Source organism: Ursus americanus, chromosome 26, assembly GCF_024610735.1.
Source record: "Ursus americanus isolate L20-20 chromosome 26, mUrsAme1.1.p, whole genome shotgun sequence".
Lineage (NCBI taxonomy): Eukaryota > Metazoa > Chordata > Mammalia > Carnivora > Ursidae > Ursus > Ursus americanus.
Genome location: NC_142152.1, coordinates 32,065,559 through 32,086,476, shown reverse-complemented (window position 1 = coordinate 32,086,476; position 20,918 = coordinate 32,065,559). Strand labels below are relative to the sequence as shown.

At 46.8% G+C, this 20,918-nt stretch overlaps 1 protein-coding gene across 10 annotated transcripts in view; it reads left to right on the top strand.

Annotated features, from left to right (window-relative positions):
- The window catches only part of FOXN3 (forkhead box N3), a 385,552-nt gene that overhangs the window by 107,642 nt on the left and 256,992 nt on the right, over positions 1 to 20,918 (top strand). For all 10 annotated transcript variants that reach the window (XM_087856174.1, XM_087856175.1, XM_087856173.1 and 7 more), the window contains one exon: positions 2,592 to 2,707. The gene's annotated coding sequence lies outside the window, so the exon portion shown is untranslated. The remainder of the gene's footprint in view (positions 1 to 2,591; positions 2,708 to 20,918) is intronic.

Genomic DNA, 20,918 nt, shown 5'->3' with positions numbered 1-20,918 from the left:
AAGCAGATATTGCCGATTCTGAACCCAGTTTCATTTCTGCCAGAGTCTCGTACGACGTCAGAACATTTCAGTATCCCGTCATTCACCGGGATCAGGAACTGAAGCATTCTATTTGTGCCAGTTTTCTAGAGGCAAAAGCCATACTTCTTGATCATGAAAAGTTTTTCTTTTCCTCTAATTGGAGACGTCGAGTGTTGGTTTCACATTTTTTTAGATGTTTTAATTTGTTTAAATGGAGGTATAATTGACATATAACATTGTAATAATTTCAGATGTACAGCATGGTGTTTCGATATTTGTGTACATTGTAAAATGATCACCGTAATGCAAGTCTAGTTGGTATCTGTCACCTTACATAGTTACAAAAAGTTTTTTCTTCTGATGAGAACTTTTAAGATCTATTCTCTTAGCAACTTTCAAATATGCATTGTAGTATTATGAACTATGGTCCCCATGCTGTGCATTACCTCCCCATGACTTGTTTATTTTATAACTGGAAGTCTGTACCTTTTGACCCTTTTACCCCTTTCTTCCTTCTCCCCACCCCGGCTTAACTTTTTTCCTGTGATTAGGGCACACCACTATCCACGTGAATTATTTTATAAGACTAAAACCACAGATGTCTTCAGGGACTTCTTAGGTATGGTAACACTTTGCCCCTTTGCAGAACGGCCTGAGGCTACTGTGACATCTAGATTCTGGTGCTTACTTTAAATTTTTCTTTTGTGTCTTCCTCCTGGGCAGAATCTCATCGGTTAATTCTTAAAGCAGCTGAGGTGTGCGCCCCTCTAGAAAGTGTAGTTAAAAACAGAAAAGCAAACCGGCTTTAGAAATCTTTGAGTCACCTAGTTTATCAGACATCAGTTTCTCAACAGAAGCAGCGGGTACCGTGAGGCGGTCTTCACACAAGAAAGAGAAGCCACAAGCCCCTAGCATTTACCTGTCTGAACTTGGAAGTCACCTTGTCTCACCCAGACCGCCTTTATGTTTCTCATGGCTCAGCCAGACCTGGTTGCTCCGTACACCTGAATGGCCCCTCATGCTTCCTCGCCTCAGGGCCTCTGCTTCCGTTTGGGCCTGTTCCCACCTGTCAAAATCCTGTCCGGATCTCAAGGCCCATGATTACTGTGGTGGTCTTGATGCTTTCCCTTCCCTGCTCTTGAAACAAATGTCTCCTCAGAAACTCTCTAACTGTTTATTAAAGGAAATCACACTGTCTGTATTTGAGTTGCCTGCCTATGTGTCTTGTCTCCCATAGTGGATGATGCTTTTCTTTTCTTTCTTTTTTTTTTTTTTTAAGATTTATTTATTTGAGAGAGAGAGTGCGTGCATGCGTGCACACCAGCAGGGGGCGGGGCAAAGGGGGAGGGAGAACCAGACTCCCCGCTGAGCACAGAGCCCTGTGTGTGTGTGGGGGGGTCTCTGAGATCATGACTCTGAGCTCATGACCTGAGCCAAAATCAAGAGTCCTCCCAAGCACCCAGGTGCCCCAAGGACAATCCCTTTCTTAAAAGCAGGGGTTTGGTCATCCTCTCTCTGACTCCTCCTCCCTCCCCCATCCTTATGCTTTGCCTGTCGTTAAAGCTTAACGCACAGTGGAGTAGAATAGTTTTATTTGACAACGACAGAATCAATGTCTTTGAATGGGTGGATAAATTAATAATCAAGGGCATAACAGAATTACTTGGAGGGCTTGTTAAAACCAATCGTGGGGCCCCACCTCAGATATTGCGATTCAGTAGATCTCGGGTGGGGAACCAAGAATTTGTATCTCGAGCAAACTTTCAGGTACATGTTCTGCTGCCGTTCCAGGGACCAGAGTTTGAGAATCGCTGAGCTCATGAATTTATTTCCTGCTGTTCTCTACACTGAAGTTCATAAGATAACATCATTCTTTTCACGAGAGAGTCTATTAATTTGTTTTCTTTGAGGCGTAGGCTAAAAAAATAATCTTCCATCAGAAATTATGATGCAATCTATCTCCTGTACCAACTTTCCTATTTTGCAAGATTATTGGGTAACTGTGGACCAGTAATTTGAAGCCTAAACATTTAGTGAACTTGAGCTTGATGGGATCTCTCCCCTCAGGAAGAGAACCAGGGTATTTTTATTTGGTAACAGCAGAAGAGAGCATCATTGACTTTGCAGCCTGTCAACCTGGTGGACCCAGTGGATCAAGCCTAGTCCACGTGCTGGAACGCTGGCCTTGAATGGTTGCTGGTGCTCCGATGGTTTTTCTTTGTGTAGACAAGTGTTTCAGTGGCAGCTGGAGAGAAGTCAAATGATCTCACCAATGTCACAGTGACTGTTATAGTAAAATAAGATAATCTCATTATATCTGTAGCATGTACTTTCAAATTTCTGGGTCCTTTTATGTCCCGTGAGGCAGTTTCAAGAACACTCCATCTGGAAAGACCCAGTGGTTCAATAACTTTCCAAGAAATAAGAGGTAACTGTTGCAATTGATTTTTTTTTTCCCCTGAAGTGTTGCATCTTTAAGAGTCAGGCCAGAGATGACATCCGTTGTGTTTGAGAGGGTCCTCTCTCCTCCTCTGCTCTAATCCTGACTTCCTTCTGCTTCTCTCCACCAGTCACTAGAAGCATCATATCCTGGAAGACCAGTGTTCTTGTGATGATGGAGGCTTGTCTGTTCTTTCTGTGACTGGAGCAATGCTGACCTCGGTTTCCTGGACCCATTCCGACTCAGGTAATCAGGCTTTGCCCTCCCCTGCTCACCTACACCTCAGGGAGATTGCACTGAATACATGAAATACCAAAGCTATATTTAAATGCAAATGCCAAATTGATTGTTTCTTCATCAATTGGTATCCTCCCCCTCTTCTTCTCCTAATCTTCTTAATGATTAATTTATGCAGCTGATCAGACTGACAATGTGGTCAATCCAATTGAGGCATTAAGATAATGAAAACATTCAAGCACATCTTTATTTAAAATTTTGGTGTGTGTCCTAGACACACAAAGCAACAGGAACACTGCTGGGAATTTTCATCTAGAAACTACCTTCTAGCCGTACTTCCTCTAAATCAGTTTCTTTCCCATAATACCATGTTTTACTTGAGTTATATTAACCTTTCTAATCTTGTACCTTTTCGTTGAATTCAGTAAGTATTACTGGGTATCTGTTACGTGTTCTTGGGGCAGATGGGAATTAAAAAAAATATATAAGACATGGATCTGTCCTTATGGAGTCAAGGAAGTTGCAGCTGGTGGTGTTCAGCTTAGGGCAGGGCTGGGTGCTAGTTAATGGTGGCTGTCTGGTTCAGGGATTGAGAGACTTGGAGGATTGGGATTGAAATAATTAGGGAAGAACTCATGGAAGAGGGCGGGCTTCCGGGGGGGCTCCTTTTGCTGTGGATCTTTCGGCCAGGAGGAGGGAAGAGGAGCATCCTGGTGCCTGGATAGGAGGGTGGGAATGAGCCCACTGTGAGCCTGGGCAGTGAGGGCACTGGGTGTATGGAGCAGACAGGGGTCAGAGGACCCCGATCCTCTGTCCCGGCCAGAGCCAGCTTCCCCCCTTTGAGCCTGGGTCCCTGAAGGTTTCCTTGGGGAGACCCCACCTGCCCTGTTACAGAGGGCCTTGGCTAGCAGCTTCCTTCAGGGGCAGTGGTATCGTTGCCCCGCCCCTGGCTTGGCTGCTACCAGCCTGGCCTTTTCTGCTTCTTGGGCCTGTCTGCATCTGGCCTCTGCCTGTCTGCCTGATGATTTACTCTTCTCTTACACACCTGCCCCCCTCCCCGAGGAGCCTTGCCTGGCAGGTGTGGCTTGACTCGGCCTCAGGGATAAACCAGAGGGTGTGTGAGGTCAGTACCTTGGTGATTCACAAGGCGTGATTGAGTTGGGAAGTTGAAGGGGAGGAAGCCTAAGCCAAGAACGTGAGTCTGTAAGTCGATGCTGAGAGTTCTGAAAGCCGGAATTCAGTGAAGGTCCCAAGGCTGAAGCTGGGGCCACGGTCAGGGATGGGGAGCCAAGTGCCCTGCTTAATTCTGGGGTAGCCCAGTCAATCCTGCCCACACCGAGCTCTTTTCCAGGGCTGCTTTTGGATAAAGCAGTGGTGGCTTTCACTGCCCTAGGTCATCAAGGTGCTTCTAGAGTTGCTGCCAGGACTCTTGCCCGTCCTGTCAGGCCTGTCCTGGCCAAGGTCCCCCTGCCTCAGCATGCTCGGGTGCTCCTGGAGCCCGGGCCATGCTGACCCAGGAGCTAAGGCTTTCCCGGAATCGGAGCCCTGGATGGCCAGCCACCAGGAAGCAGAAGACCTGGAATAAGTCTTCGTGTTCTCCTCCCACTAAAGCGATTGCCTGACTGATTGTGGGCCTTTGTCTTCGGAGCCTAGTGCGGGGACCGTGGCGGCCCTCTGGCCAGGTGTGGCCTGCTGCATGTCCATGTGCGGTGGACAGGCTGCCGGTGGTTTCTCCATAGTCAAATGGTCGCGCAAAAGTCAAAGAAGGATAATATTTTGTGTCGCATGAACGTGAAATGGAGCTCAGATTTCAGTGTCCCTTAATAAAGTTTTACTGGAACGTAGTTGTGCTCATTTGCAGATGATCTGTGGCAGTTTTGGCACGAGGCGCGGTTGAGTAGGCGCAGGAGAAATCAGACAACAATACTTTCTGATGCTTTGCGGGGGAAAAAAATTGTCATCCCAGCAAATTGCCTAGGCAATTGTGTGACACCAGTGTTTGCAAAACTTGAGGTGTGGAATATTTTGCCCCACGAAGAAAATAAGGTTGAATGAAGGGAGAGTAGGATTTGCATAGGAGAGGAAAGAATCCTCCAGCCTCCTCGAGCAGACTCTCCGCTGAGCAGAGGAGCCCGACAGGGCTCGATCTCACGACCCATGCGGTCATGATGTGGGCTGAAACCGAGAGTCGGATGCTTTTAACCGACTGAGCCATCCAGGTGCCCCTGAACTATCTTATTTTAACTACATAAATATTTTGTTTTAAATCAGGTAAGCATTGAAGACTTAGCATGAGTGAGTCCTGCCATTTAACTGTGGCCCTATTTTCCCAATCTGGTGGGATTTTACGATATTGTTGAGTGGAAACTATGGTCACGGTTGGAGATGTGAGTTCTTAGCCCTACCAGCTAGCTGAGCCAGGGCAGGCCGTGGTATGCCAGCGTAAAAAGGACTCCCCAGATCTCAGGGTTCGTATAACAGAAGTTTATTTCTTACTTGCCCAGAGTCGGATTGTACCAACTGTGTGTGGCTGTCCCGCATCCAGTTTCAAGGTTCCAAGCCTTCTCCCTCTTGTGACACCTACGTCTCAACATGTGACTTCCTGGTTACTCTAGCATGTGAAAAGAAGAATTGAAAACACCCACCCTTTCTTAAGTGCCTTAGATCAGAAGTGACTCAGATTAATTTCACATCCACAGTCCATTGGCCAGAATTAGTCACATGACCCTCTCCTTGCCAGGAAGCTGGGAAGTAGGGAGGAACATGAGGGATGCCTGGGGTTCCCCCTGCCCTGGCAACACTGGGTTATTGTGGGAAAGCCCATACTTTCTCTGTGCTTTTCTTCACTCATTGAAAGGTAATTAACCCAGCTCTCCATTTTTTCACATCGTTTATGAAAGGTCAGATACAATGTATGAAAGAGCCTTAAGTGGTAGAATGTGTAAGATGTAATCGTTACCTGATTTCTTTCCTTTTTTTTTTTTTTACATGATTTCTTTATAAGGTGTTGAATGGTGACGGACTGGGGTCATGGTAGTTGCATACACCCCAGTATACCTGGGACCGTCCTAGCATTTGCCAGTTGACCTAACATAATTATCGTACAGTCCTCCCTTTCACACCCAGAAATATCCTAGTAGAGACAGCAAATTATATGATCACCCCAGCTTGACCCCGCTGGTCTTCCTTCAAGATTAATGTTAGCTCCTGCTTAGGAGCCTTTTCTGAGTCACACTGTTCTAAGCTTTTGCCTGCATTGTTCCATTTAATCTTCAAAGCCAGCTGGTGAAATAGGTACACGTAATCTCATTTAAGCTAAGGTAGCAGAAGCGGAAAGGTTTGCCTTGAATCCAGGTCTGCCCTGCTCGTAAGCACTCCATGGGACTGCCTCATTTACCCTTCTCGAGGACTGCCCCCTTGACCGCGTGGGGCCCCACTTGCCTGACGCTGGCTTGGGAACTGTGCCCAGACCACACGCTGCTCGAGGGCTAAAGCCCCGAGTGGTGAAGCTAGCCCTTTAGGACCTCAATGAAAAGATGAGACCCGGGCTCACTATGTGATTCTCCAGAGCCAGCAAATGGCAGAAGCCGTGAGTCCCTTCCCCCCACTATCTTGGCAGCAACAAACGCAGCTTTTGTTCACACCGGGCAGCACAGGGAGAAAGATTTTATTTTGAAATCTAGGGTGGAGGAGAACTCTAGCCAGTGAAGACTTGCCATGTGCAATGCAGTTGATTCAAACAGGCTTCTTCCCAACACAAATAGCTAGGAGGAACTGAGCTCTGTTTTCAGGGAGTTTATTTACAAATTTGTCTATTAAAAAAAAAAAAAAAAAAAAGCTGAGCCACAACCAAAGACCAGTTTGCTTGCCGAATAACATCAAACAAAAACCCATTTATTTGCGAGATGGTATGAATTTCCCTGGTTTCTGGCCTTCCTAATCAGTGTTCAGAACTGAACCCATGGAATCGAAGGGAAGAGTTTCTGAAAAATGAGCCAAATGTGGCAGAGATGTCTATGGCATTGCTTGCTTCAAGAAACCCCCCGGAAAATGATACGTGTGGTTTCAAAACGTACAAAGAAAACTAAAGGAAATCCATTATGAAAGAAAAATTAGATGGAAATTTCTAATCCTGTCTCATAAACAATATAGGAATAACTTTAAAATATTCTGCTTTAAGCATGCATTTAATTTGTGCTCTGGGAACCAAATAATGTTGCTAAGATAAAACATTCTAATAATGATTTATGTAAATTTATTTGTACAAAGTAATGGTGTAGTTGCCTATAGCAAATTGCTTGGAATATGAAATGACATTTATGAGGTCTTTTTTTCCTCTGAATGAATACAATGGAGAAAATGAGAGACTCCAGAAAGGGAAAAGGAAATTTGCGTTCAAAATGGAGTCTGATGCCTTGGCAGGCAGGGACAGCTGGACAGGTTGGAGGGTGTGTAAATAGTCCACCAACATAGTTCAACATGTTTTCCTGTGATGCTCCCATTATTTAAGCCATTTTAAAAGTCACACAAAGAGTGCGCGTGCACTAGATTCTTAGAAGGCTAGAATCCTTTATTTTAGTGATCGTAAACTCTGCAGATACCAGAGCTCTTTCAGAATAGCCGATGATAGATCACTTGTTCTCATGATGCCCTCATGGGCAGGGCGCTTACAACATGGCGTACAAAGAGGCCAAGTGTAATTAAAAATTGGGCAATTAATCTCCACTCCCAGTTACTTTAATACCAAGGAGAGTTATGCTTGAGTCATAAATGGGGCCCAAATGTTAATAAACAAAACACAAACCCTCCCAAAGATTGATTCACAGACCTACAGGGAGTTTTCCTATTGGCTGCCCAGTTGGCACCTTTGATAATGGCTCTAGGTGTTTCCCGGAAAACTTTAATTAAGTAGAAATCCCCATAAAAGTAACAGAGTGAGAGTTTCTGGAGCTATGCTTTGGCCTTGTAAGTGCCCAGTATAATTTGCCATAACCTGTACGATTTGGAAAAGGTACGGTATTAGCACCTTAGGTTTAGAAAGCATTTATTTTCTTTTTCCTCAAAGTGTATTCGCTATCTCCCTTGGTTATTGCAGTCATTTTTGTGAGATAGGGAATTATAGTTTGCTTTCTTTCCATCGAGAAACTTAGAGCCACGGAAGTCACAAAGCAAGGTCACGAAGCAAGACATCACAGGGTGGGGGGTGGGGGGCAGCTTCCTCACTGACGCTGGTCGCATTGTCATCACAAACTAAAGCAGATGAAAGAGACTTGTGGATTGTGGAGAGCTTGATTTATTTAAAGCCAGTTCTGAGTTTTGGTCCCTCATAAGCCACTTTTGAATTGCACCGGCCATCCTGCGGGAAATGGGTTTGTCTAATTGGACAAACTGATTTTGCAGTCAGGCCATTAGCTGTAGCGTGGCCCAGGCCTGGGGGCCGACGTTAGAGCTGCTGGGAGAGGGGGCATAAAGCCCGAACAGGACTTTCAAACAGTGAAAATCACCGTGGCTTCCAGGAAAGAGAGGATGGCCTTGGTTTTTTCGTAGGGCCAGTTCAAGTGCATGTACCATGAAAGGTAGGGCTCGTGGCCGAATTGGCTTTAATGAGGGTAGCCCCAGCTTCCCCGGGCGAGGCAGTGGGTGTGAGGGCCTCGGTCCCAGATTCCAGTCTTTCCTCCTCCTAAGCTGAATGACTTTGTGGTTTCCGAGTTGTGGATTCCTGGAAAATCATGGAAGGTACCTGAGTCTCCATTTCCCCATCTGTAAAATGGGAATACTGATCCCTACCTGGTAGAGAGGGCGTGAGAACGAAATCAAATAATTCTTATAAAATCCTGGGCACAGTGCTTGGCAGAGAGGGAATACTCCTCTTACAGTAGTTCTTAAAATGATTATAATTGTTATTGCTTGAGAATGTATACTCCTGGCTGAAAATTGGAAATGAGATTAAAAATCCATCTTTTATTTAAATGCGAATTAATCTAAAAGATTTCTAAGTCAGTTGTTTCCGGGTACCGGAAGATAACAAGGTAAATGTGGGAGTCCCTTCCTTTGTACATTCAACAAACAGCTCTTGATGTCGAAGGCCCTTTGCAAACTGTTCTCGAGGGATGGAGAGGCCAGAGACAGAGTTCTGGTTTCAAGGGATAAGAGAGAGTTTTTTTTTAACGTAGACACTGTGCAGGCCGCGTTAGTATAGACGGTCTTTGTCTTGCAAGAATTCAGACGTGAAGCTGATATAAATCCTTAGCTGTTGCTCAAAGCCCTGGTTCTGGTCCAGATTCTGCAAGTTGGTTCTCTCTAGAGCAGTCCTCTTGGCGGGCTGTAGAGTAGCTTTGTGTCAAGATAAATGGATGGAAAGTCTTCGGTCATCTGCTGGTCCTGCAGCTTCAGCCTGCAAAAGAAGCTATTTATGTTCTTCGCACACGTGTTCTTGGCCATTGTCGGTCAGGCCCCTAGGCTGAAAGTGTGAATACACCCTTTTGTTAGAATTCATTTCCATTAGGAGCGTATAGACTACTTTCTTATCAAGGGTTGAAATGAATCTGATGTAAAATGTGTTGACTTTTTTTCGAGATGGCTCCGTAGTTCTATCACCTTAGAAAAGGTGTTTCACAGAAATTCTCTGAAGGAAGATAAGGAAATGTGAAACATTCTCAGGCGAAATGAGAAAAGAAGTAATAATTCTCAGATTCCGGATCCGGTCTGGTCTATTTCAGGGGTTTCTAGACACCGAGGGGCCTCCTGCGTGGGAGGCAGAGGGAATGCTGAGGTGCCCTGCTTGAGCGTGTAGTCTGGGGGGGGGGGCAAGGCAAAGGGCAGACGAATATGCATAAATAAGCATTCAAAGATGGACTTTTCCCTGGTCCAAGGCAAAGAGAAAAATAAGCTCACCATAGTGAGTTCAGTATCCTTACTTGGCAAAATAAAAAGTTGGCAACCTACGCTCGTCCCCAAAACTATTTTTGAAATCTTATTGTGGTGCAAAATCACGATCTGGGAACCTCCCTGACTTGAGCTCTCTTGCTTCTCTTTGGTGCTATTCTCACCTCCTCTCTCTACCTTCCTTGCTGGCTCCCACTGCTGTTTACTGGAGGTCCCAGCCTGTGGCTTATCCTTCTTATTAGAAAGGAGATTAACAAGTGTTAGAGACATACCAGCAATTAAGACTTTCTTCCTGGTTTAAGGAGGAGAAAAAAAGCATTTGAAAAGATGAGTAGGCCTCTGCCCGTAGCACTCTGGATTAAGAATGCAGTCACATGTGTATCTCCTGGTGGAAATCCGGCAGACCCCGTCTCAGCAAAGGCAGAGGGTGGGCTGTTACTCCCCAGGGAACATGCTACATTGTGTTAGCTGTCTCCCTACACTGGATATATGTATGTGTCCACATTTATCTTATTCTCGCTCTGGTATGAGCATAGGAACTCCCCAAATGGATATTTGGGTGTTAACGGGGGATCGAGTCGTTTAGGGCCAAACTCGTAACGATGCTTAAAGCTTGGAATGCCATCAATGGTGTTAGCCACGGAGCACAAGATGGAGCTTTTTGAATCTAATAAGATAGAGTTAGCCGCAAAGGAACAACCGAAACTCAGAGCAGGGGCATCTCCCATGGAGTCAGAAGTAGAACTGTTTTGAAGTGGGTACCCCTTGAAAGAGAATGGCGCCCCAATTGGCCTTGTGAGTGTAACACCTCATAATGAAGGGGTGGAAGGCACTTTTGTAAAGGACATGATGTCCCCAGGCCCAAGCAAATGGCCTCTGAGCAGGTAGACTTTGAACAGCTGACACTCCACGCCTCATGGAAGGTATGCTGGTGAGTTGAACATACCTGACAGCAGGTGGGGAAGCCCACTCTCCAGCGTGACTTTATTCCTGCCAGGAGCTGGGGGGGTCTTCACGGCCACTGACTGCTCTTCCCTGAATACCAGCAGATAGCATTCCCTCACATCTAACACATGTTCTCCAGGTGAACAAAAAGAAGCCAGAGAGCAGTTGTAGTAGCTACCGGAAGGTCCAGATCACTCCCCAGTTAGAGTTAAAGAGACTTTATCCGTGATTAGTTTGATCTGGTGAAGGGACACCCTCTCTCCTGACTCAGCCTTGGGTCAGCTGGCAGAGAATTGGGCAATGCTAAGCTGTGTTCGAGGACTATATGATTTCTAGAGTATTTCATCAGGGACCGCTAAGGTAAATAAGGGAATGACCTGCTCTTTTACGGGCGTGTGGCTGTGGGCTAGGTGGTCATGTGCTTGATAAATGCTTTGAAATAGTGATGGACCTATTTTTATCATGGTTTTTCACTTTATGCCTCCCGCGAATATAACCAAAACGTTACAGTTACAAGAATCTATTGTCGTGTATATCCGTATATTCATGGAATGGACATGTATATGGAAATATATGTGTCTACATAGGTGTGTGTGTGTGTATAAATAAATTATGTCCTGGGACACTTTATAGGATTCACGGTTTTCTGAAGATATTGGACTATCTAAATTCCCGCCCACTGTAACTGGTTCCTCTTCTTTATCATTCAGTCTCTCCTCTTTTTTAGCTCTTCTTTCTGGGACACGTGAGTAGCCTCTGGATATATATGCGCTTAACTGAACAAAAATGTCAACAAGCTGCTATTTATTTTCTTAAACAGCTTGAGCAGCGATGTTTGGTTTGATTGCTGAAAATTGTTAGCTTATCACTGAACTGTCCTGATGATTCTTATTATTCAATTTGCATTGCTTACAATAGTAATTATTACTACATAAGAGAGCATGATGCTTTTATTTGTATAGTTCTTTCATTAATAATTTAATTGACTATTACATCCAAGTGGTTCTGTGACACATACATCAGTGCACTTAGAGACTGGCCCTGGGCACCTTGGGAAATCAGGATGGAAGTATTGCAAGGCTCAGCCTGGGGAGACAGGTGGTAGGTAGGTCCTTTGGCCCTGACATCCAACTGGTTGGCCATAGCTTTCCCTCCTATTTATTTCCAAGCATGTTACTGATTTACCAGCAGTGATTCTCGTCTGGTCATTTTAACAACCCAAGAAATAAGATCATGGTATAGTTATTTGGCTCACTAAAATGACTGGATTTGTACTGATTTATAAGTGGAAAGGTATCGATGGCTAAAACAATGTATTGACCCAAAATGATTGAATCGGTGGCTTCCTTACATAGAATCTTTGTCTATGGGGCCTGTTCTTTAGAAATGGGAAGATTTTATGGTCACAAGCTTAGCCGGCGTTCCTAGACTGCACTGCAACTGTGTAAGACATATGTTTTGATACATCTTGCTATAGAAAAACTTTGTGGATTTTTCAGCGTAGGAGAGTACTACGAATTTTGTCCAAATTCACGTTTTATCTATTAAATAAAATGATGGCCTGAAATATGCCTTTGGAGGCATGAGAACCCGACTTGGGTGGGTGTCCACACGTAGTGATGTCCAGGGAACAGCATGTTAAACCTCTGGGCTCAACAGGGAAAATAAAGTCAACAAAGGCATTCCCATTTGGCCAGCCCAGCCTGACATCTGGGGGATCCTGGAGGAGATTTTTCATGTCAGACACTGGAGTGTATTAAAATGACTGTTAGGGCGCCTGGCTGGCCCAGTCGGTTGAGCATCCCACTCTTGGTTTTGGCTCAGATTGTGATTTCAGTGTCGTGAGATCGAGCCCCACATCGGGCTCAGTGCTTAGTGGGGAGTCTGTTGAGATTCTCTCTCCCTCTCCCTCTGCTCCTACCCCTCCTCCCTGCACTCATTCTCTCTCTCTCTCAAATAAATAAGTAAGTCTTAAAAAGAATAAATAAAATTATTGTTTTCTCCTCCACTGGCTTTGAACAACATTCTTTACATCCTCCAGAAAAATAGACTAGTCACCTGAAGTAGGATTGGCTTATTTCTTCAGTACTCTCCTTTCCAGGGACTGAACCAAGGTGTGGCTCAGGTCCTAGTCGCCCCACACTCTATCTCTCACACAAATACAAGCCACTCGGACAAACATTCACTGTGTTCATTATACGGGTGCAGCATCTCATGAAGTTCCCGGCCACCCGCTGCCTGGAGCCCCGATGCTACCTCTAAGCTCCTCTTGCACAGACATTCCAGAATGGCCACAATTCCTTGGTTTTCCCTTCTTGGCTCTTCATCGTGGACTGCCCTGGTGTTGACGTCACCCTTTAGATTTCACGTTTCTAAGGGGGCATCTGAAGGTTTCTTCTTGCAAAGATAGAGCCCGGTTGGTCCGTGCGTACAGCTGTCTAGACGGAAGTTGTTCCTCACTCACCAGGCTCAGGGGGGCTCCTGTTGTCCTTGCCTCCACCCTGTCTGCCACTTCTGGAAGTCTCCACCAGGCTGCTCCGGGGCACTTGCTGAAAGCCTCCTGGCCTGGAACAGAGCACCGAGGTCTGGGCTTGGGTGGTCGGTGTAATGAGTTCTTTCATGGCCTTGGTGACGTTGTGCAAGGCCCCAAAAGGAATTTATAGGCACCCAAGAGAGACTCCCTTAGCCAGCAGAATTCAGCTATCTGGACTATAACCAGAAGTTAGGAAGAAACAATGTCTCAGAGGACAAAATAGCGTTCTCCAAAGCCAAGCATTAAACTTTAAGTAGATCTTTGCTGGGTTTGTGTTCTTAGTGTGACCACACTCTCAATTAACTTGGCTTTATGATTCTCTTTGCCTTTATAGATGAGAAAACCAAGAGGTTAATAGTTTGCCTAAACTCTCTAAGCTGTGAGTTATAGAACAGGTTCTTACGGATTCTAGACTGAGGAGGGTAATCAGTGTTGGGGATGGTGGCAACAAGATAAGGAAAAGGGTTGAACTGTGTTTAACGCTTTTGTTTAGAAAGTAGTAGAAAGATATATGGTAATTGCAGGATGGTTCCCTTCAAAGTGGCCACTTTTATTTTTAATTCCAGTGTGTGATGAGTATCAGTTGGCTGAGAAATCCCAGCAGGTGGAACTGTGCTTCCTGACGCTGCCGAATGAATGTGAAGTTTCTAGAGTTCCCTTTGCTGAACAGCTAGTTTATAGATGCTTGTAAAGATTTTTTGTATCATCAAGATGAACGAAGCCTCAGCTTGGTCCGGGTCATGGTGATCAGCCTGGTTCTGGTGTGCTTGGGTAGGAGACGGGCAGCTTCTGGAAGATCTCAGCGCGGGGATAAGGCTCCTCCCACGTGACCGAGGATGGCTGTTCCCTTCAAGAAAGTCCCTGCGGGGAAGTGAATGGCCACCAGCCCGTTGACATTCACCAGCATCCTTCATTTGTGTCAAGCTTCATGGTTTTCAGAGTGCTGTCCTGCACGCGACCTCCCTGGCTTACAGCGATCCTGCGTGTTAGGCAGAGCAGGCATCGGTGTCACTTCCATCAGGCAGGTGAGGACAGCCAGGCTTAGAGGGAGGTTCCATTGGCCACCGTGCCGGGGAGAAGCAGGATCCGAGCCCTTGTCTAGACCACGCGCTCTGAATGGCTGCGCTATTCATGCCTGGCTGGGGAGGGCACCAGACGGTAATGGAAGGAGATTCTTTCCCTCCTCCAAGGAGCTTCTTTCCCTGTTGAAAAAAGGCCAGTTTCACAGAGGAGAAACAGGAATGCAAAGGTCGGTCATGGCATGAACCACTTTGCTCTCAGATGGAAGAAACACTTGAGATGACATAAACTGGAGAAAAAACACACGGAACCTCAGGCAGTTTGTGGACAAGGCTTTTGTTGTCTGCCAGCCTCAGTTAGCGACGGTGTAGCAGAGGAGCCCCACAGCCCTGCTTCCTGGGCCGAGGACCAGGCTGGGATGTCCCTGTCTGGCCAGGGAAATGCCTGCCTTGGGAGTGCTGGTCCCCAGGGGGGCTCTGGCCCTAACCCTGGCAGCTGAGAGCCCCACCTGCCTGCCCAGCGCTGAAATGCCCTGGATGGGGAAGAGGAGGGAGAGTAGCCGTAGGTCATTAGATGTTCTTCCTGGTGCAGGGGGTCAGGGCATCCTCAGGTGGACCATCCGAAGATCGGGTCCGGCTTGCCTCTATAACTGACTCAGGTTCGACTTCAAGCCAGTTCGAGGACCACTAGGTCTCTGCTTTTTCTCATCTGTAAATTAAAGACTTCTTAACGTCACTCATTATTTAAAAAGATTCAAATCGAAACAACAAGGAGATACCATTTGTCATTTGTCTGACTGGCAAATATTTAAAAATTTCAGAATATCCAGTTCTGGAGAGGGGTTGGGAAACAAGCCCCCCCCCCCCCCCCGTTCTCAAGGCAGAGGACCTAGGTGGTGCCTTTGGCAACATCTGTCTCAAGTTCTACACACACACCCCACAGGTTCACCCTTACGAGTGGATCCTATGGATTTACTCACTGAAATATCAAAAACTAGTGAATGAGGGGATCTTAATATTGTTTATAGTAGCAATAGATACAACCTCAGTACCCCAAATATAGTAGCCCCAAATCAGATACAACCTCAGTACCCATCACCGGATCCTTGGCACAACAGTCAGCATTCCACTTATGAAATAAGTAAGTCATGGGGTTGTAAGGTACAACATCGGGAGTATAGTCAGTACTATTGTATTAACTTCATGTGGTGACAGAGCGTCCCTGGACTTAATTGCAGGAATTTATTATAATAATGTATGAAAATTTCAAATCACTATGATGTATACCTGAAACCAGCAGGACTTTGTATATCGATTATACTGAAATAAAAAACAGGATGAGTTGGAGAGGGCACAGAGATATAATGGGAATAAGTAATTATAATAATACACATTTTTTGAGGGTCATCCACATTCTAAGAGGTTTATACGTATTAACTCCAAGTCGCGTGGTGGCAGAAGCACAGGGCAAGCATCCTGGAGCCAAAACTTAGTCAAGAGTCACAGAAACCAGGTGGCACAAAAACACATCCCCTATATGTGCTTTCAACTGGAAGAGAGATGAGAAAGAGGAGAAATAAGTGGAGTGCACTTAGTTTGGCAAAGTCATATCTGGTAACAAAATGGCTGCCCCCGGGGCCACTGAATGGATTGGTCGCTCCCATATCCATTTGCCTTCAGCAGACACTTGTATGCCTCAGTGAATGGAGTCGTGATTTAGGGGGACAGACACAGAAGGAAAAGAGTTGAAAAAGAAGGAAAAAAATGAGTGGAAGGGATGGCACAGAGACACGGGGAGCTGATGGAGGCTGGAGCGCCAGGGAGGCTCCTGGGGGGACGGGCCCTGCAGCGGCTTGCTGACTTTTCCACCACACGTTCAGTGGTGTTCCCACTGTACTCATTTAGAGGCAGCTGGTAGAAACTCTTTCTTGTATGTGTGTGCATGATTTATAGAAATGAAAAAAAAAGCTAATGAGATGGGGACTACCCCAATATTCCACCTCAATAATCAGTCTGTATAAAAGAAACAAACAAAAAAAAAAAAAACCACTGTTCATCAAAGCTAAAAATGGGAATAAGAATTTAAAATTAATTTTATGGTACAATCCAGAATGATGTCCTAAGCCTCCCACATCTAGACAGCTCCAGAGTTGAGATTTAAGTGGAGAATTCCAACAGTGTCTTCCACTTCCGTCAGTGCACCAACACATATATTCTTCTACTGGAGAGAATGGAGTATGACCTCTCAGTACCTGAAATGATAACCAGCTCAGGTTGGAAGTGTCTGATCACTCTTCCCCTTCTTTGCAATGTTTAAGTCACACCATCTGGTGTGGCCGCCTTGAAAAGTTCCTGCCGGGTATTCCCGAAGAGTTAAGCAAGAGGGTGGATCCCACTTCGTGAGCTAAGTTAAGGAAGGTTTCTCAGCCCAGGTGTCTCTTGGAAGGGGAAATCACTCAGCGAAGTTTTCCAGGTGTTGCTGGAAAGGTAGTAGACCCTACGGCCATGTGTCTATGACACCAGGATCGCCTTTTAGTGAGCTGTAAGGATGAGAGCTCTCGGCCATGGTTCTGGGGAGGGCTGCCTGCAAGAAGAGCTGGCACGGGAGCTGCCTCTCATCTCCCAAGTTAGCATAGGCTCTCCCGTGGCCTGGGAAGCAGGAATAAGAGAGAGAGGCATCTCCCAGCTTCTCCCTACATGATACTTCCTCATGCTTTGGTGCCCCACATCCATTCAGCTGACGCACCCTGGAGAAGGTAGGCATCTGTTCCGTGGGCATTACACAAGGTGGGGGGCAGCGGACCGATAGAGCTCTACCCCTGCATGCCTCTGCTGCCCCAGGCATCGGTCCACCGCTAGGTTATTAGGGGATCCCGGCTTCTTAAGGCCCTGGAGCAATGCTGCCATGTCTGGGCCCCAGTGGTAGAGGCTGGAATGAAGAGACCTCAGGAGCCTGATGCCTCTGTGGATTAAAGGTTTTTTCAAAATCCGCTCTCTGTTCTAGAAGAACCAGAGGCTATGGGAATAACTTGAATGCAGAACCCTTGGCTAAGGAAGACCTGTTATGGATAAGAACTGGTCACTTAAAAACTGCCCAACTTGTAATCTTCTGGAGTAAGGGGAGGGGTGCACACTTTTAGTTTTCAACCTCCTGTCCTAGAATTTCCTCCCCTCCTGGAGTGTCTTCTCCTCCAGCAATCCAGGTCCAGCTAGGGAGTGGGCATGACAGAAAAAAGGAATTATGTAGCAATGTGTCTCTCATGAAATGGTTTTTGATAGCATAACCAGATGCCTTAACATCCTAGCCCAGTGCCTTTGACCTGGAATGATGTTTTTCAATATCAGAGGTTTCCCTAAGAAAGAAGAGTTGGGACCTTGATTTCTGTCTCATGATTGGGAGAGCTCACCAAAGTTGCCCTTCCCACAATGGAGGGGTTTGCCCCAAAGGGGCAAGGATTCCTGCTTCTCTCTGCTCAATTTCAAATAGTCTTCCGTCCTTTCTTCCAGCCAGCAAGAACTCAGGAATACTGGCCTACAGCCTCTACGCTTCCTGCTATACTGATAGTACAGGAAACATTAGTTAATGAAAAATTTCAGTGCTTCTAAATCTTATTTTATTAGGCAGAAAGCTGGTTACCTAGAATGGATGCTCATGTGGGTGGGGCCTGTCTCTTGTTCAGTGCCATGACCCCAGCCCTGCTCCTGATGGGTCACCAGCTTCCTGGGAGGACAGATGTGGGTCCGGATGCCACTAAGGCTTTCCTTTCATGCTGGCTTCCAGGTTCTGAACACCCTTTTCTCCCCTTCCCTAGTTGGACCTCTCTTTAAATCCTGTCCATCTTCCCAGGTCTTTCCAGGTAGTTGCCCACTGAACACCTTGTCTGATCATCAGCGGTTCTAGTGGTGTCTGCTTTCTTCGGGCACCTGCTCCACACATCACATTGTAGGTTTCAAGGAATTTCCTACAATCCTAGTTAAAGTGCCATCTGTGTCAAGGACTTGCTCTTTATTGTTATCTTTTTAAATTAGAAATCCTTAAAGGGGGGCGCCTGTGTGGCACAGTCGTTAAGCATCTGCCTTCGGCTCAGGGCATGATCCCGGTGTTCTGGGATCGAGCCCCACATCAGGCTTCTCCGCTATGAGCCTGCGTCTTCCTCTCCCACTCCCCTTGCTTGTGTTCCCTCTCTCGCTGGCTGTCTCTCTCTGTTAAATAAATAAAATCTTAAAAAAAAAAAAAAGGAAATCTTTAAAGGCTAATAGCATCACTCTCAGCTTCATTTCTGATATATGCTTTCTTCATCAATTCATTAACATATTCACTATTCATTCACACAAATATTCCTTACGTGCTGTGGGCCTGATTTGGGGGAAGTGGTGAGAAACATGCCGCTGAGGCTCCTGTTCTTGTGGCATCAACATTCTGGGGGAGGAAGCCAGACAGACAGACAAGGAATTGCTGATTACAGTCCGTGCACTGGAGGAAGTAGGATGAACTCTGAGAAAGTGCCGTGGTGCTGCTGCTTTGGGGAGACTTCTCCGGAGGGAGGACATTGCAGCTGAGGCCCGAGGAGAAGGGAGAAGGGAAGCAAGGGTGGGGGTCATTCCTAACCTGAGAGTCGGCAGGTGTGTGAACACGGAAAGCCTCTTGCTGGCTGCTCTCTTGGTGCCCGGAACATCCTGCCTTTTTTTTGTTTGGTATGTTTTTTGCATTGTTATTTAAAAATAATCATAGATTTAGAAGTTGCAAAATAAAAAAAAATATATAAAGAGGACCCACGTATCCTTTCTCCAGCTTCCCCCATGATACCAGCTTCCAAAACCATACTGTCTCATTAAAACCAGGAATTGACCTTGGTACATTACTGTTAGGTAGACTACAGACCTTATTCAGAGGACTTCACCAGTTTTTATATATATTCATTACATATAAAGGACTTGTCTCTGTGTATGTGTGTTGTGTTTTTAAAGTCTACATTTCTTCATCTCTTTTTTTGTAAGATTTATTTATTTGAGAGAGAGAGAGAGACTGAGCACGAGCTGGCTGGAGAGAGAAGCCCAAGCAAGCTCCACACTGAGGGTAGAGCCTGATGCGGGGCTCGATCTCACGACCCTGAGATCATGACCTGAGCTGAAACTAAGAGTTGGACGCTCAACCGGCTGAGCCACCCAGGCGCCCCCTCTTCATCTCTTTTAATCCAAGTTTGCTAAGTTTGTTTCAGGAGTGTCTGACTTATTTCTCCAACGAACATGAATTGAACACTTACTACACATTGGTCCTGTGTTGGGTATTGGACATACGAGGTTGATTGATACCGTGGCAAGCGGGGGTATAGAGGCAGCAGCTGGGTGATGCCCCAGGAAAGCTGTCCAGCAAAGGGGTTGGAGTTGGCTCCTTGAGAAGGTCTGGATGTGAGAAAGGATGGCCCATCCTGGAAATGCCAGAAGCAAGAAGGGAGTGAGGTCAGCCTGGATCGGTCAGGAGCTTTAGAGTACGAGGGGCCCAGAGTGCCAGGCTGGGGGTTTGGGGGCTTGCTACCTCTTCGAGGATTCCCCAGTGGCTCACTAGGGAGGGACTCAGAGAAGGATTGGGATTGACTGACAACCCTACGTAGTTCGTTTTCTCTCCGCTCCACGCTTTTGAGCAATAAAGGCAGTGTTTCCTCTGTGCAGAACTGACCTGGGAGCGACTCCCGGAGGCTATGCATCCCTGGGCCGAGCACAGAGTAATGAGGCCCCCTTCTCCGGCCACTCTGATGGGGTGGGGGGGGCAATTGACTGGGAAGCGCACGTGTTTGCATATCATTGACATTTGTTGTACACGAAGAAACTAGGTGTTGGACGCTATTTAGCTGTTTCCTGTAAGTTTTCTGAAGAGGGAGAGAGATGCCTGTTGATTCCTGGGTCCACGAGGATTAAACAGCACCCATCCGCCGAAGAAGGAGTGTTCGAATCTCATCAGGGCACTTAGTATTTAGCTCTGACCTTTCGAACATGTCGTTTTGGGGCAGCAGCCCTGTTACACACAGCCTGCACAGCTCCGCTGGAACACTCCGGAACTGTGTAACTAGGATGTCCTTGTCTTTTAGAAAATGCAAAAAAAAAAAAAAAAAGAAGAAGAAGGAGCCCCGCCCCCATCTCCCCATCAAGGAGTTTTGCTCTCTAGAGGAAGGAAAGAAGGCAAGTGAAACCCGCTGTGGGCTCTCGGGAGAATTCCAGCCCTAACTGGGCTGCTAGGGTCTCCGTGTTCCTTAGCAGCTGCCTGGGGGGGGGGGGGTTCAGTACCGACCCCGCTGCGGGGCTGACTGTCCTGAGCCTGAGGTCATCGCATGCAGATGCGCACCTCACTTGCTCAGCCCACAGTCCCCTTTGAGCTGTTGCCCTGGCCTCCGGCACGGGTCGGGAATGTCGCCCTCAGCGGGGACTCTGATACTGTCCGGCAGTTACCTTCCTCGCGAAGGTTCTGGGTTTCTGAGGCGTGTGATGATCCCACCTGCTCGATCCAGCGGGCACTTGCACAGACAGGAGAAGCACCCAAATCTGTGGCTGACGGGAGAGACGGGGCATGCATCGCGCGGCCTGCAGCCCTCTGGTCGAGGGGCCTTCCTTGGCCCCACGAGGGCGCAGGAGCGAGAAGTGAGAAGTGCAAAAGCGCTCACTCTGCGCAGCCACCTGGACAGCACTATGTGGCCCACTGAGTGTGTGGCAGGCTCCAGGAGCATAAGGGGGGAGAGCGAGACCTGGCCGCTGGAGTCCCAGCTCAGGGCTCCCCCAGCCCCGGGGATCCTGGAGCAAGTCTCTTCATCTCCCTGGACCTCATTTTCCTGTCTGTAAGTAACAG